A 17,017-nucleotide genomic window follows, 5' to 3' on the forward strand; every position below is an offset into this window, starting at 1 on the left:
CTAGATTAATGATCACACCATCGTGATTATCTGGGTCGTGAAGATCTTTTTTGTACAGTTCTTCTGTGTATTCTTGCCACCTCTTCTTAATATCTTCTGGTTCTGTTAGGTCCAGGCCATTTCTGTCCTTTATCGAGCCCATCTTTGCATGAAAAGTTCCCTTGGTATCTCTAGTTTTCTTGAAGAGATCTCTAGTCTTTCCCATTCTGTTGTTTTCCTCTATTTCTTTGCATGGATCACTGAGGAAGGCTTTCTTATCTCTTCTTGCTATTCTTTGGAACTCTGCATTCAGGTGCTTATATCTTTCCTTTTCTCCTTTGCTTTTCGCTTCTCTTCTTTTCACAGCTATTTGTAAGGCCTCCCCAGACAGCCATTTTGCTTTTTTACATTTCTTTTCCACGGGGATGGTCTTGATCCCTGTCTCCTGTACAATGTCACGAACATGGCAAAGGTCATGAGGAGGGAGCCTTCAGCATACACAAAGGCGGGATCGAGCCTCAGGAAACCCCGTTTCCAAGCATCTACCCCCAAAACCAGAGTCTGCCTGCTTTACTGTCTTATGCTCTCACCTCCACCTCTGACTTTATGGGGGGCTGACCCCCCACCACCTCTCTCGGAGAAGGAGTTAACCTACAGCTCCAGTTAATAAAAATTCCTGGGCGTGACAAGAGTGTTTCAACTTACAAACTCCTCTGAAGGTTACCTAGCCTGCCTGTACAGGTTCGTCCAGCCACATGTGATTCTTTACAGCCTCCCACCCTTGAGAGGCACGAGATGTTTTAGACTTACGAAAGGCAGATTCTTTTAGGAAGTTAGAAATTATTAGTATAGTGGGTTGGTTAGGAATTATATTGGTGAAGGGTTTTTTCATTTATTGGGCCAATGTTTGCTGCTAAATCCCTTGCCCTTATACATGTTAATAAATATATAACTAGCATATAGGAGAAATAAATATTAACATTTAAATTAATCATGTTAACCTTAGGTAAGTAAATTCCTTTCTTAGTTGTAACCCACTACACCCTCACCCTATAGGAATGCAACTTTATCTGGTACCTTCGGAGGGTGGTGCCTGGTTTAAGAAAAATCACTCCTGGAAAGTAAGTTTTTTGGTTATCAGAAAGAAAGGATCATAAAATGTCAGCAGGCCTCATGGCCAGAAGATGATGTAAAAAACCCCTAAAGACCTTTATGTATACTTTTATATGAAGCACCTGATTTTGATAAAGGTCAGGACTGCTGATCCCCACGTGACTTAAAATTTCCATTTGTCTCTATGTGTAACAAAAGGTATATAAGCAAACCTGAAAATAAAGAAATCGGATCAGTTTCTGGAAAGACTGATTCCCCCGTGTCGTCGTTTCTTTCCCCTTCTGGCTGAATTCCCATCTGGACCGTGGATACTCGGCAAACTCCTTGTCTTGGAGTTTTATTGGTATTCCACGTAAACCAAGTTATTCAGCCTCTTTTCCTCCACTAATATTTCCTACTACACTGTCCTTTTCTAATCTCTCTTTATATCTGTAATTAAATAAGTCTTTTCCTAGGACGCCGATTCCATCTCCCCTTGGAATTACCCTGGATCCACCGGGGCTGGACCCCGGCAGGAATCGAAGCAGGGTCACCTGCATTGCAGGCGGATTCTTTACCAACTGAGCTATGAGGGAAGCCCCAAATCACCACATTATTTAATATCTAAGTGATGCCAAATTAATCATTCACATATGACTGGAATTAATACCCATCACTGAAGGGGTGTTTCTCAGTCTGCCGTGCACCAGGCTCCACTCTCCCCACCAGGTCTCCTAAAGGGGTGTGGGCTGAAGCACCCCCCAGAGCCCCCCACATCCGGATCCTGGAACCTGTCACCTCACGAGGCCAAGGGGACCCTGCAGATGTGATGAGGGGAAGGGTCCCGGGAGGGAGTTCCCCCTGGCTTCACGGGGTGGGGGAGGACGTGACCACAGGGTCGTCGTCAGAGGGAAGCAGGAGGTGGGAGTCAGAGAGAGGCCTTGATGAGGGCAGCAGAGAGCAGAGCGCTGGGCCTGGAAGGTGGGGGTGGGCCCCTGGGGGCCTCCGAGAGAGAGCAGCCCCTCCCCCACTCGGGCTTCCCCAGAGACACTGATTCTGGACTCCTGGCAGCGCTGTTCTGGGAACTTTATAGTTGGGAAGGCATGTGTGTAAGATGTCACTGTGATGTAGGTGTTACTGTTATTCCCATTTTGCAGATGAGGAAACAGAGGCACAAAGAAGTAACTTGTCTTCAGCTGCAGAACTACTCAGCGTCAGAGGTGGGCTTGAACCTGCTGCTCTGGGCTTCCCCGCTCCCCACACAAAGGGCTTCCTAGAGGAAGCGGAGCGGTGCTGGGAGGAGACCACCAGCAGACCCCTGTACCTCAAACTCACCCCCAACGCCACCCTTTCCCAGCAGGGACCTCCAGCCACCACCCTGGCTGCTGACACCAACACCTGCCCGGCACCGCCTCCCCCAGACACCCCTCGGGGACACACACACACACACACACACAGCCCCCGAAACACACCGGATGCACGCTGAGCGCCCTGTCCCCCAGCCGCTCGCCCCCCAGTCCATTCCAGCCCTGCTCCACGGCCACTCCCACGCACCTGCCTCCCCCAGCCGCAGGGCCCGAACCACCCGGGAGGACCGCAGGCAGCTGCGCTCATCGAGGCCACCACCCAGCAGCGCCCTCGCCCAGCTTTCACCCTGAAAGGGCCCCTTTCCATGCCCGCTGGTGTCAGTAAGGCCCGTCACCTGTTCATCGGTGTCACCAGCAGCCTGCCACGCACTGGACGGGGCCAGACACAGGGCTGTCAGGAGGGAAGGTCCCTTCCTGCAAAGAGCCCTGGTCAGGGGTCGAGGAACCAGAGGCCCCCATAGGAGCAGCTTCTGAGGGTGTCTGCAGCCCCGCCGGCAGCTCCCGGGGGACCCGGAAGGCACCCCGCCCCCCGACACCGCGCTCCCTGCTGCCGGCTCCCCGTCCCTGTCCCCTCTCCCTGAGGACCCGCTTCCTCTCTGAACACAAAGCCCCCACGTGGGTGACCCCATGGCCTGACTGCCTGCTGAACTCTCTCCTAAGCGCCAACCCCATTTCCTGAGCTCTCAGCCACCTGTCGCCCAAACCCGAACCTGCCCCTGCGCCCACCCAGCCACCCAGGCCGTCCCTTGTGCCCAGCCCTTTTGTCCCCCTGATGCCCCACGCTGGGCCTTCTCCACGCCTCTGCTTGCGCCTGCAGGCCTGCTCAAGGTGACGCATGTCCACCCACTCCTCCTTGGCCTCACGCTGACCCTGCACCCCGGAGACCCCGCTACAGGGACCCCCCGGCCGCCCCGCCTCTCCTACCCACAGCCGCTCCCGCCGCCCCGCCTGCCGCGCCCACTCCAGTCCACCGGGCGTGAGCCTAGGAACGTTCCTGCCCGCCATGCTCCTCCCCGAAGGCACACTCGCAGCCCTAGGGCCCTCAGCACCCCTGTCAACCCCGACACTCTCCCCCAGCCATTCACAACCACCCAAACCCACTCGGGGGCCCAGCTCTCCCCTCCCTGTGGCCTGTCTCTTCCTTTACGGAGAAGACAAACCCCACCAGCCCAACCCGCCCGGACCAGCCCTCCCCCGGCAGGGCGCACCCTCCCCTCTCCTTCAGGCCAGCATCTCCCCTGGACCCTCAACACCGTCCCCACCACCTCTGGGTCGGGGGACGGACACCACCTGCTGGGGTCTGAAAATACCCAAACCTCTCTGAACACAGAAGGAGTAAAGGCCTCCTTCCCCAGGGCCACGCTGCCACTCCCCTGGGCAGCTTCTTAAGGGCTCATCCGTACTGGGGGCCCAGCCCTTGGTGCCTCTGAGCACCTCTCACACCAGCCACAGAGGACCACACAAGCCAGCCCGGCAGACATGCTGGGTCCTCTCCCCCAACCGCTCAGCAGATTCAGCGTGCGCATGTCCCACCAGGCTCCTCCACGTGGCTTCTCTCCCCTCCCCCGGCAATCACGCCCACCCCAGGGAGGGTCTCCCACCTTCTGATCTCCACCCGCAACTCTTGGGCAAGCTCAAGGGCACCACAAACTCAACAGTCAAAGCAAACCCCCTTCCCCAAACTCACCCCCGCTCCGTGACTGGCCTGCCACCAGCTCAGTCGCATAGCAGGGGGGAAGCGGGGTGGCCAACACAAGTGGGGGCTCCCAGAAAGACTCTCAAGACCCTGATCAAGACATGTGGAGATTCACACAGATGCATTTTCAACTGCAGAGGAAGGAACTCTTCTGAATGCATTCTATGAACCAGTACCGCCCTGATACCAAAACCAGACAACTATATCACAAGAATAAAAAAGGCCAATATCACTGATGAATATAAATGCAAAAATCCTCAACAAAATATTAGCAAACTGAATCCAACAACACATTAAAAGGGATCGTACACCATGATCGAGTGGGATTTATCCCAGGGATGCAAGGATTTTCCAGTGTCTGCAAGTCAATCATTGTGATAGACCACATTTACAAATTGAAGGATAAAAACAATATGATCATTTCAATAGACACAGAAAAAGCTTCTGACAAAATTCAACATCCATTTATGATTTAAAAAAAAACTCTCCAGAAAGTAGGCATAGAGAGAACCTACTTTGACATAGTAAAGGTCATATATGACAAATTCACAGCAAAGATTGTACTCAGTGGTGAAAAGCTGAAAGCATTCCCTCTAAGATCAGGAACAACGTAAGGATGCCCACTCTCACCCCTTTTATTCAACACTGTCTTGGAAGTCCCAGCACAGCAATCAGAGAAGAAAAAGAAATAAAAGGAAACCAAATGGGAAACGAAGAAGTAAAACTTTGCAGATGATACGATGTTATACTGAGAAAATTCTAAAGACACCGCCAGAAAACTAGAGCTCGTCAGTGAATCTGATAAAGCTGCAGCATACAAAAGTAACACACAGAAACCTGTTGCATCACTATTCACTGACGATGAACTATCAGAAAGAGAAACTAAGGAAACAATCTCATTTACCATCACTCAGAAGGAATAAATAGTTATCAATAAACCTACCTAAGGAGGTAAAAGACCTGTACTCAGAAAACTATAGACACCAATGAAAGAAAAGGAAGACACAGACAGATGGAAACATGTACCACGTTCACAGACTGGAGGAGCGAACACTGTGGACGTCCCCACGCTACACAAAGCAACCTACAGCTTCAGTGCAGTCCCTATTAGAAGGCCAAAGGCGTTTCTCACAGAAGTAAAACAAGTTTAAATTTTCTATTGAAACAGACAAGACCCTGAATACCCGAAACAATCTTGAGAAAGAACAAGAGAGTTGGAGGAATCACACTCCCTGACTTCAGACTAGACCACAAAGCTCCAGGAGTCGAGACAGCACGGTCCTGGCACAGAAGCTCACACACAGATCAGCGGAGCAGAACAGCGAGCCCCGAAACAGCCACACACACTCATGGCCACAGCAAAGGGGCAACGGACACACAGGGGAGAAGAGAATCCCTTCAGCGGGGCTGAAATAACTGGAGAGCTTCAGTGGGTGAAATTAGAACATTCTCTAACACCACATACAAAAATAAACTCCAAAAGGATTAAAACCCTAAGTGTAAGGCCAGAAACCAGGACGCTCCTAAATGAAAACACGGGCAGAACACTCTTTGACATAAGTCACAGCAATATTTCTAATCTGTTTCCTTAGCAGAGGAAACAAAAGCAAAAATAAACAAATGGAGCCTAATTAAATCTAGAAGCTTTTGCACAGCAAAGGAAACTATCGACAAAATGAAAAGATAACCTACGGAATGGGAGAAACTATTTGCAAATGATGTGACCTGTAAGGGGTTAATACCCAAAATATACAAACAGCTACTACAACTTAACATCAAAAAAAAAAAAAACCTGACTAGAAAAGCAGGTGGAAGACCTGAATAGACATTTTTCCAAAGAAGAAGTGCAGATGGCCGACAGGCACGTGAAAAGGTGCTCGGCATTGCTAGCCATTAGGGAAATGCAAGTCAAAGCCACAAGGAGACGCCACCTCACACCTGTCAGAATGGCCATCATAAAAAAAGGACATGAATAACAAATGTTGGCGAACATGGGGAGGAAAGGGAGCCCCCATGCACTGTTGGTCACAGCGTGAATTGGTGCGGCCACTGCTGCTCAAGACACGAAACACTGAATTATCGTGTGACCCGGCCCCCCCCGAGGCGTGCGAAGGCAAAGGCGAAAGCGGCGCAGTCGTGCCCCACTCTGCGCCCCATGGACTGCCCTTGGGGTTCTCCAGGCCGGAATCCTGGGGCGGGAAGCCTTTCCCTCCTCCAGGGGATCTTCCCGACCCAGGCATTGAACCCAGGTCTCCTGCGATGCAGGCGGATTCTCTACCAACTGAGCTAGCAGGGAAGCCCTCCTGGGTATATAACCCCCCCCCAAAAAAAAACCTCTAGCTCAAAAAGATACGTGCACCCCAATGTTCATAGCAGCACTGTTTACAAGAGCCGGAACACAGAAGCAAACTAAGTGTCCAGCAACAGACAGGCAGATAAGGAAGGTGCGGTGGATGCATGCGGTGGGACGCTGCTCAGTCGCTAGGAAGAGTGAGATCCCGCCATTTGCAACAACACGGACGGCCTTGCAGAGTATTACGGAGTGAAATAAGTTAGAGAGAGACAAGTACTTGTCACCTACATGTGGAATACATTTACATTATAACGTCACTCTATGTGGAACCTAAAACCTGCAATAACCAGTGACTGTAACGGAAAAGCAGCAGACACAGAGAACAAAACAGTGGTTCCCAGCGAGGAGAGGCATGGGGAGGGGCGACACGGAGGCGGAGGGCTGGGGGGCACAGGCCGTCATGCACAGAGTGAACTACGAAGGCGCATCGCACAGCACAGGACTATGCCCCATACTTTACAAGAACTATGAATGGAATACCACCTTTAACACTGGGGCTCACTGTCCTGTACACCTGTAACTTACATGACCTTGTACGTCAGCTATACTTTGACTAAATAAACAATTTGCCCCGCAAAAAGCAAAACAAGAAAGATGCAGCCTCAAGCAAAGGTCGTCACAGACAAGGAGCAACCGTGCAGAGTCTGCAAAAAATCCACAAATAGCCCAGGGCGGGAGGACAGTCCAGGGCCGCGTCCACAGTGGAGCGGGGCACCGTGGGAAAGGGAGAGGCCGGGAGGACGGGCCCAGGGAAGCCGGGGATGGGCTCAGCGACAAGCCTCTCTGCTCGTCTGTCACTGCGCTGCCCGTAAGGCAGCCTGGAAGGGGTTCCCAAATGTGTAGTGTGTGTTTGGGGTTGGATGACTTAAATTGTAGATTACGTGGAAACACAAAATTATCCCTGGAGAACCTTAGAGGGAGCTGAAATCAAAGCCAGGCTTTAGCTTTTGGTGGGATGTTTGACCTCATTTGACTTAAAAAAAAAAAAGAGTGGGAAAGGAAAGAAACTGGAAGAAATAGCAGAGGGATCCCATAGGAGTTGCTCGGCGGTTCATCACAAGCGCCAAGCCACAGGTTATGCCACATCTCCAGGGGTGCCTGCACCAGGCTGCTCCTGCACCAGCAGCTGGCTACCACAGTGCCAGGGAACACTGCTCCAGTTACGGGTGGACGGGTGGAGGGCTGGAGGGAAGGACGGATGGGGAATGGGGAGGTGGGCGGGAGAATGCAGGGATGGCTGGGGAGGACGGGGGAACGGATGGGGAAGAGCGGGTGGGGGCACTGCTGGCAGAACGGAAGGATAAGCGGGAGTGTGACGGACGGAGGAACGGGTGGAGGAGGAGAGGACGGATGGGGAGACGGATGAATGCGTGGATGTGTGGTGGATGGCGGACAGAGGAGTGGACGGGAGAGGAGTAAACGGATGTGTGGACAGAGGGACGGGTGGGGAGGCGGATGAACAAATGGACGCATGATGGATAGGGGATGGAGGGACGGATGGAGAACGAGAAGACGCGTGGGAGACGGATGAGTAAACGGATGTGTGGACAGAGGGATGGACGGGGGACGGAGGAATGGATGCGTAAGTGGGTGGACAGACCCAGGATCGGAGAATGGGTGAGCGGGGGTGGAGAGTGCGTGGTGGAGGGACCGACTGAGTTCACTAGTGGTGGCCACAGTTTGCCCAATAACGCCTGCTTGCCTAGTTGGTCCAAAAATTAATGGACCTTTTCCCAGAGCTACAGACAGACAAGAACCTTCCCATTCAAAGGGCCCATGAAGCGCTAAGCAGGGTAAGTAAAAAAGTCCCCCCAAACCTTCAGAGAGAAAGGTCTTGCGCGAAGCATGAGACCCTGCCAGCAGGTGTCTGAGGACAGCAGAGCCCACCCTCCAGGTGCTGGGCCCCTGCACGCGGGCCAGCAGGCAAGTGGAGGCCGCGGCTGGGCTTTCAGCCCGGGGCACACCGAGGCTTAGTGATAGCTGTGCTATCGACGCCCTCTGCCAGGACTTCAGCCTGTGGCAGCTGTGAAAGGTGAGGCGGTCAGAAAAGGCGGATGCCCAGCATGGCCGCTTGAGTGTGATGGTCGAGCACGGGGAGGAATGTGAGTCTGCGGCCGCCCGCACCGGCCGTCAGGAGGGGCCCCGCCAGGAGCAGAGGCCGCTCTCAGCAGGGCTGGGCCCAGGCCCCACGCACACGCTGTCAGAGGCACAGACTGAATCCACGAGACAGACAGACAGGAGTGCCGCGGGCAGTGCCCCCAGACCCACCGTCCGCTCTCTGGCCGGCAGCCGCAGCTGGGGCCTGCCGGGCTCCCCGCCCCCACCCCGAAGGACTTCTCAGCCTCTGCAGCAAAGGGGGAAGGACTCTTTTTAAAAGGCCCTCTGGTCGGCAGCATCTCCCGAGTGCAGACTTTCACCCTCCCCTGAAAGCCAGAGGCGCTAAAATAGCCCTACTGAGGGGTGTCTGCCCACGTTCACCCCACGTCCGCCCCACAAACTCGCAGGAGGCCTTTGCCGGGCAGATCTGTTCTAGGAAGTGGAAGAGAGACATGGGGCTCTGCCGGGGGCCAGCGTGAGGAACTCCGCCCATGGCAAAGGTCATGAGGAAGGGGGCTTGGCATACGCAAAAGCCTCAGGAAGCCCCCTGTTCCCGAGCATCTACCCCAAAACCAGAGTCTGTTTGATGCTCTCACCTACACCTCTGACTTTACGGGGGGCTCTCCCCATCACCGTTTCTCTCGGAGAAGGAGTAAACGTGCAGCTCCCAGTCAATAAAAATTCCTGGGCGTGACAAGAGCGTTTCAGCTTACGGACTCCTCTGAAGGTTATCTAGCCCGCCTGTACAGGTTCCTCCGGCCACATGTGATTGTTTACAGCCTCCCAACCTGAGAGGCAAGAGATGGTTTAGACTTACTAAAGGCAAATTCTTTTGGGAAATCGTAAGGGTTTTTCATTTGTTGTGCCAATAATTGCTGCTAATTCCCTGCCCTGGGTGTGACAAGGGTGTCTCAGGTCAAACCTCTCTGCTGACAGACTAGCTTGTGTGACAGGATTATCCATACTCCTGCCTCATGACTGTTTACTACCTCTCAACCATAAACAGCACAGAGAGTTTTGGAGTATTTTGAAAGTCTTAATCAGCATAGGGCTTTTCTCATTGTTGAGTCAATGATTGCCGCCAGGCCTCTATATCCTTAGGCACCTGGGAATATATTAATCAACGTATTTGGAATATAGAAAAGGAAATATAATAGTTTTTATGGTTAGCAATACTAGACTTTTTGAGTTAATGAATTTTCTCTTTTATAATAGATCACTGTACTTTGTTTAAATCACTGTGTCCTTGCTATGTAAAAATGTAACTTTATCACTATCTTAAGACTAAATAGATCTTAAGGGGAACATTGGTGAAAGGATTTTCATTTGTTGGGTTGATGTTTGCTGCTAAATCTCCATGTTCCCTACCCTTATAATGAATATAACTAGCATATAGGAGAAATAAGTATTAACCTTTAAGATTAATCATGTTAACCTTGGGTTAAATAAATTCCTTTCTTGATTGTAACTCACTACACCCTCACCCTATAGGAATGTAACTTTATTTGGAGGGTGGTGCCTGGTTTAAGAAAAAACACCCTTGGAAGAAATAAGTTTTTTGGTTATCAGAAAGAAAGGATCATAAAATGTCAGCAGGTCTCATGGCCAGAAGATGATATAAAATCCCTAAGACCTTTTTATGTGAAGCACCTGATTTTGATAAAGGTCAGGACTGCTGACCCCCCTGCGTGACTCTGTATTCATCCCTATGTGTAACAAAAGGTATATAAGCAAACCCAAAAATAAAGAAATTGGATCCGTTTCCGGAAAGACTGATACCCCCATGTCGTTTCTTTCTTGCTCCCCATTTTTCTGGCTGAATTCCCACCTGGAGCATGGATGCTATTCCACGTAAACCAAGTTATTCAGCCTCTTTTTCTCCACTAATTTTCCTACTACACTATCCGTTTCTAATCTCTCTTTATATCTGTGATTAAATATGTATTTTTCCAAGGATGCCAACTCCATCCCCACCTTCAAATCACCCTGGATCCACCAGGGCTGGACCCCAGCAGGGCTCAGCCAGGGGAAGCCCATCCTGGGGAACCCATTTTTTAGGGGGGAGCCTGTCCTGGGGGAGACATCCTGGGGGTCCACCCTCTGGCTGTACCAAACAGCTGAGACAGCACAGCAGGCCGCTCCCGTCAGGGCCCTGGACTGTGGAGCTGGATGCTGGGGGCCCAGCCAGGCCATGTCCTGTACAATGGAGACCCCAGAGCACCTTTCCTGGGGGGCAAGTGAAGGCCAGGCTCACTCTAAGTCTTCCACCGTCTGAGGAGCCACAGGGCCTGGTGGATAACAGGGGACCCCACACAGCTCCCCAAGGGCAACAACTGGCTTGGGCCCCTCACCCCTACACCAGCCTCGCCTGCACCCTCCACTCTGGAATGTCCCTCCCAGACCACCCGCCCTCCACAGGGCCCAGCACCAGCCCAGAAGGCAGGTGCTGTGCGGGTGCGGGGACCTGCGGCTGTGCGGATATGCAGGTGTGCGGGCGTGGGTGTGTGGGGACACGTGGGCGTGTGGAGGTGCGGGTGTGTGGATGTGCGGGTGTGCGTATGTGCAGGTGTGCGGGAGTGGGGACGTGTGAATTTGGGGACGTGTGGGTATGCGGATGTGCGGGTGTGGGGGCATGCCGGTGTCCAGATGTGCGGGTGTGGGGGCGAGCGGGTGTGGGGATGTGCGGGTGTGGGGGCGTGCGCGTGTGGGGGCGTGCAGGTGTGGGGACGCGTGAGTGTGGGGGCGTGCGGGTGTGCAGACGCGGTGGGAGGGCTCTCCGTCCAGGTCCTGTGCCCCCCAGAGTGGGAGGAAGTGCTCGGCCAGCCCCCGCAGAGCCGGGAGCAGTCCAGGACTGGCAGCACTCAGTGTTAGGATTTAATGACTTCAGTCCACAAAGGCTAAGTTTTCTACAAAGAACAGATATGACGTTTGCCGTGAGGAAAACAGCTGACTGAAAAGGGCCCGGGTTTTGATGCGCAGGCCCCATCCTCAGCCACACCCGGCTCCCAGACGCACACAAAAGAAGGCGGCTTCTCTGCAGCCCCAGGTGGTCCTGACCCACCGAGGCTCGGGAACCCGCCCTGCTGTGGGGTCTCAGGAGACACTGCGTGAGCTGGGGGTCGCAGGAAAGCAGGTGCCAGGGCAGGGGGTGGGCTGCCCCCTCACGTCTGTCAACCGCAGGCTGGACCAGCGCCAACTCAGAAAGGAGGGGGAGGGAGCGGCGGGCGCCACGAAGGAGAAACCTGGAGGAAGCCCGCTCGGGCACGTTCCCAGGCCCCCGAGAGGGAAGCGGCAGCCCACCTCACTCCGTCCCCAGACCCCAGCACCTCATCACCCCGGCGCCCCGAGCCAGCCCGACACCCCCAACGGCTGCCAGCCCGGCCGCCCAGCCAGGTGGGCCTCATGGAGCCCCCCGCCCCAGGGTCCCTGCACTCATCCAAACCGAGAGCCGCGGGGGCGATCCAGGGGGCCAGGGCCACGCGCCCCTCTCCGCTCAGGTCACCTGCCTCTTCGGAGTGCTGACCTGGACCCTGAGGGGTGTCCTGAGGCTCAAGGGCCAGAGCAGGCTGACACGCCCCCCGCCTCTTCTGTGCACGAGTCCTGGCGCACGGGGTGTCCGCTCAAAGCCGCCGCGTGTGGGGACAGCTGTAGAAGATGGGCTGGCTGTCCCTCGCCGACAGGAAGCCCACGCAGAGGGCTGGGCTCAGCGAGCTCTGCTGGAGAGAACACCACGGAGGTGTCGCGGGAGATCCCCAAGGGTCTCAAGAAAGCGCCGTCCGTGGAAACCCGGCAGTGAGAGCTGAGTCACAGGGAGGACAGGATGAAAGCAGGGTGCCAGCCCCCCACATCCTACCAGCAGGAGGCAGGCTGAGGAAGCAACTCAACCGCAAACGTGTGCGATCCTCGTGAGGCAGGAAGGCAGAGCGCGAGCGTCCCCACACCTTCGGATGGGGGAGCTTCCCGCACGTCGGGGCTGTGCCCCAGGACGCCTGCACGTCGCTTTTGAGGAGCGTCTAGGAGCTCATCCCCTGTCTGTCCCAACACCGCTTACTGCTGAGGGGCAGGGGCTGGGCGCCGATCTCTTCAGCACAGGTCTAGGGAGGAGAGGAGGGGCGCCCCGAAGCGGCACGCAAGGAGCCACCGCTGGAGAGCCTCCTACCTGAGTCTTGGGGGCGTGTGTCCTGCCTGTGGGAGGGATGAGTCACTGAGGCTGGACAGACAGGCAGCCTCCCAGGGGCCCCAGTGATCCTGCCCGCGGTTGCCCGCTCTTGGCAGGCCCCTTCCCCAAGGGCAGGCTCCACGAGGGCCCCCTTCAAACCAACTGAACATGCAGATGTGAGGCAAGGTCGCTTTCAAAGGCTCCCTTGCTCTCCCCTCCCTCACTTGCTCCGAGGAAGGTCAGCTGCCAGGCACTGAGCTGCCCTCAGAAGCCGCCCACGCAGCAAAGAAGGCCTCTCGTGCCAGCCAGCAAGGCCGTGAGGCCGGCCAGCAGTCACACGAGTGACTGGGGACACGGATGCTCCGAGGCCACCAAGCATCATGACGGTGAGCTTGGTCCTCCGCCCCGCTCCCAGCCGTCACCCCGACGCCAACCTCGTGAGACCCGGCATGGAGCAGTCAGCTCAGCTGCAGCGGGCTCCTGACCAAAGGGACTGGGCGACATAAAACACTAGTCTGTTGGGGTGGTCTGTCACAGGCAGCAATAACTGACGTGCTACCTAATCCAGTAACTGACGTGCTACCTAACTCCAAATCGGGAAAGGAGTACGTCAAGGCTGTATATTGTCACCCTGCTTATTTAACTTCTATGCAGAGAAACACTGGACTGGATGAGACACAAGCTGGTATTAAGATGGCCAGGAGAAATCTCAATAACTTCAGATATGCAGATGACACCACCTTTATGGCAGAAAGTGAAGAAGAACTAAAGAGCCTCTTGATGAAAGTCAAAGAGGAGAGTGAAGAAGTTGGCTTAAAATTCAACATTCATAAAATTAAGATCATGGCATCCGGTCCCATCACTTCATGGTAAATAGGTGGGGAAACAATGGAAACAGTGTCAGACTATTTTTTTGGGCTCCAAAATCACTGCAGATGGTGACTGCTACCATGAAATTAAAAGACGCTTGCTCCTTGGAAGAAAAGTTATATCCAACTTAGGCAGCATATTAAAAAGCAGAGACATTACTTTGCCAACAAAGGTCCATCTAGTCAAAGCTATGGTTTTTCCAGTAGTCATGTATGGATGTGAAAGTTGGACCATAAAGAAAGCTGAGCACCAAAGAATGATGCTTCTGAACTGTGGTGTTGGAGAAGACTCTTGAGAGTCCCTTGGACTGCAAGGAAATCAAACCAGTCCATCCTAAAGGAAATCAGTCCTGAATATTCATTGGAAGGACTGACGCTGAAGTGGAAGCTCCCAATACTTCGGCCACCTGATGCAAAGAAAACTGACTCATTTGAAAAGACCCTGATGGGGGGAAAGACTGAAGGCGGGAGGAGAAGGGGCGACAGAGGATGAGCTGGCTGGATGGCATCACCGACTCGATAGACATGAGTCTGAGCAAGCTCCGGGAGTTGGTGAAGGACAGGGAGGCCTGGCGTGCTGCAGTCCGTGGGTCGCAGAGAGTCGGACACGCCTGAGCGACTGACCTGAATCCGATGCATGGATGCTGTCGCTTGTTTTTCCCCATTCCTGCTGCAAACGCTGATCTCTAAGCAGCAGCGCACTGATTGAGCATTCTTCCCTCAAGTCTAATCTGGGAGGAGCTGATTAAGGGAGTCATGCTGCATAAACCGAGATGAACCGACTGGAAATGGGGGATCGGCTAATAAAAGCTGTTACTATCAGATGACCTGGCCAATCGGTGTCTCACAGTCCCAGCTTACCGAGGAAGAAACCAAGGCTCGGGCTCCTCGCCTACAACCATGACCAAAGACGAGAGTTAGGGTTCAGCTCGGGGGGACTGACTTTAGTTTGGGCTCTTAACCTTGGCTGCCCCCCGTTTTACACCAGCATGCGAGCAAATGCCAGTGTAGAAGCTGACCTCCCCTAAAGCATTCTTGCTAACAAAAATTATCCACCTGCTTCTCAAACGGCCTGTCTCGATTCCTAGGGAGCTTCATCTCCCACGTTGGAACATTAAGTCCAGGAAGCAGGACAGCAGCTCCCCAGATGACTGGGATGCACGGCTGTTGAATAATTTACGATGGAGTGAACAGCATGCAACGTGTAAAGCGCCCGGCTTTGCATTTGGTGATCATGCAGGGCTTTTTTGTGAGGGTTCCTTTTAAAGGTCAGTTTTTAAGGTTTTAATACTTTAAGCCCAGAGATACCAAGAGGCCAGGCTGCAGAGACGCAGAGCAGATGCCCTGGGTCGGTCCTTGGGGGGCATGTCCATCTCAGCTCAGCAAGAGCCAGGTCACGGCAAGGCAGCCGTGTGTCCACAAGGGATGGAGATGCACCTATGGCTGACTCACAACAGTGCTTGGCAGAAAACAACAAAATTCTGTCAAGCAGTTATCCCTCAAAAAAAACAAACCCATGAAACAGTGAAGTAGCTCTTGGAATTAGGAGATACAGCAAATATAAACAATTAGGAAAGAGGAGAAAAAAAGAGAGAGGAAATGAAAGACTGCACACTTAAGAATACAAAACACCTCAGGAAAATGGGAACACAATTACTACTCTCGGTCTAACACTGCTAAAAGGACGTGGAATTCCAAAAGTAATGTAAAGCTGAAGACGTACAGCGATGCTGATGCCATACTTACCGCCTAAAGAGAGCTTAAGACACCAGCTTTAAACTCATCCAGCTCCACTTCCCTCCACGAGAAGACACCGCAGGGTCTCTGCCTTACACTGTGCTTTCTCCTCCCTCCGTGGGACGGGCGAGCGCGGCTCAGCTACAGAGGAGGGGGACCACCGAGCCTGCGCGCGCCCGCAGCACGCAGAGCAGAAGGGCCCTGGGAACCGGACACCTCCCGGGCGGCCTGAATATTTCATCGCCGTCCCCGGCGCCCCTGCTACGCCAGGCCTCACCCAAGCAGCCCCGTTCGCCAGCCCTCTGCCTTTTCTCCAAGCGGAGAAGAGAGTCTGGACTTAGCAGAAGAGACACTTCTAAATCACAAAGGTCCGTGTTACTCGCTCAGATGTATTAGTGTTACACCTTTCTGATTCTGATGCTATATAAAGTTTACATTGTGAAAAATCCACATGGTAACCAATGAAGAGAATCAAATGTTTGTGATCTCTCTCATCTAAAAGAAAAAAAATAAAAGTGTAAAACACTGCAAATCATCTATGCCTCAACAAAAAATTTAAGTTAAAAAACAATTACTTTTTAAACCTAAGACCTCCGACGAGCAGGTGCCCCTGGATGGGCTGGCACAGGCACTGAGGGGCCAGACTCCTGCAGCTCAGGGGACACGAAGATCCCGTGCTGTGGCCAGGTATCCATGTCCATAGATACTGCTCCCGAAAACACGGGCGTCACTGGGGACCAGAGACTCTCTGCTAGCCCTGGGCATCGCGCTCCCGAGCACAAGGGTGTCACTGTGGACCAGGGACCCTCTGCTAGCCCTGGGCATCATGCTCCCGAGCACACGGGCGTCATGGGACCAGGGGCCCTCCGCTAGCCCCAGGCCCCGCACCCCCGTGTGCCGGGCGTGATGGGGACGCGGGGCCCTCTGCTAGCCCCGGGCACCGCGCCCCCGTGTGCTGGGCGTGATGGGGACGCGGGGATGCGTGTGCTCTGGAGTAAGTCTTTGACTCGTGTCACAACGACCACTCTCTGCACATGAAGGAATTTCATAAAGGTCTCAATTAAGGAAAGAAGCAGCTTCGCAGAAGGCAGGCAGCCAGGCAGCCAGACAGGTGGGAGCCGGCAGGGCTGATCGCGGCTGAGGCGGGGCGGGGCTGCTGGCACCTGCAGAAGCTCACACCTGCGGGCCCCACCCCAGATGCCCCCAGGGCCCCGCCCAGGCCTCAGTGCCACCCGAGCAGGCCCAGCGTCAGCACCCATGACCATCCTGCGCGCTCACTCGCTCGTCCCACCCAGGAACCGGACAGGGGCCGCTGCGGCGGCAGTATGCACAGTCAAGTGACCAGTGATGGCCCGTCCTCCAGGGCCGGCCACCCTGTGGGGCAGCAGGCCAGTGCGACCGCACGCGGATGCTGGGGGCACAGGAGGCCCCGTAGCCCTGACCCCATCTGCTTTAAAAGCTGCTCTTTCCGGAACCTGTCCCCCCACCTCCCTCCGCCGCTCCCTGGCTCAGCCTGCCCCGCCCCCCGCCCCCCCCACCCCGAGACCCCTCAAGCCTGCCCGCCCACCACGCGACAGTCGCAAGCAGCAGCAGAAACATCAGCTTGGGCCCATGAGCCACAAGGTCAGGACACGTGGAGGCCGTGAACCCAGAGGCCTTGACTGTCCA

Source organism: Capricornis sumatraensis, chromosome 7 (assembly GCF_032405125.1).
Source record: "Capricornis sumatraensis isolate serow.1 chromosome 7, serow.2, whole genome shotgun sequence".
NCBI lineage: Eukaryota > Metazoa > Chordata > Mammalia > Artiodactyla > Bovidae > Capricornis > Capricornis sumatraensis.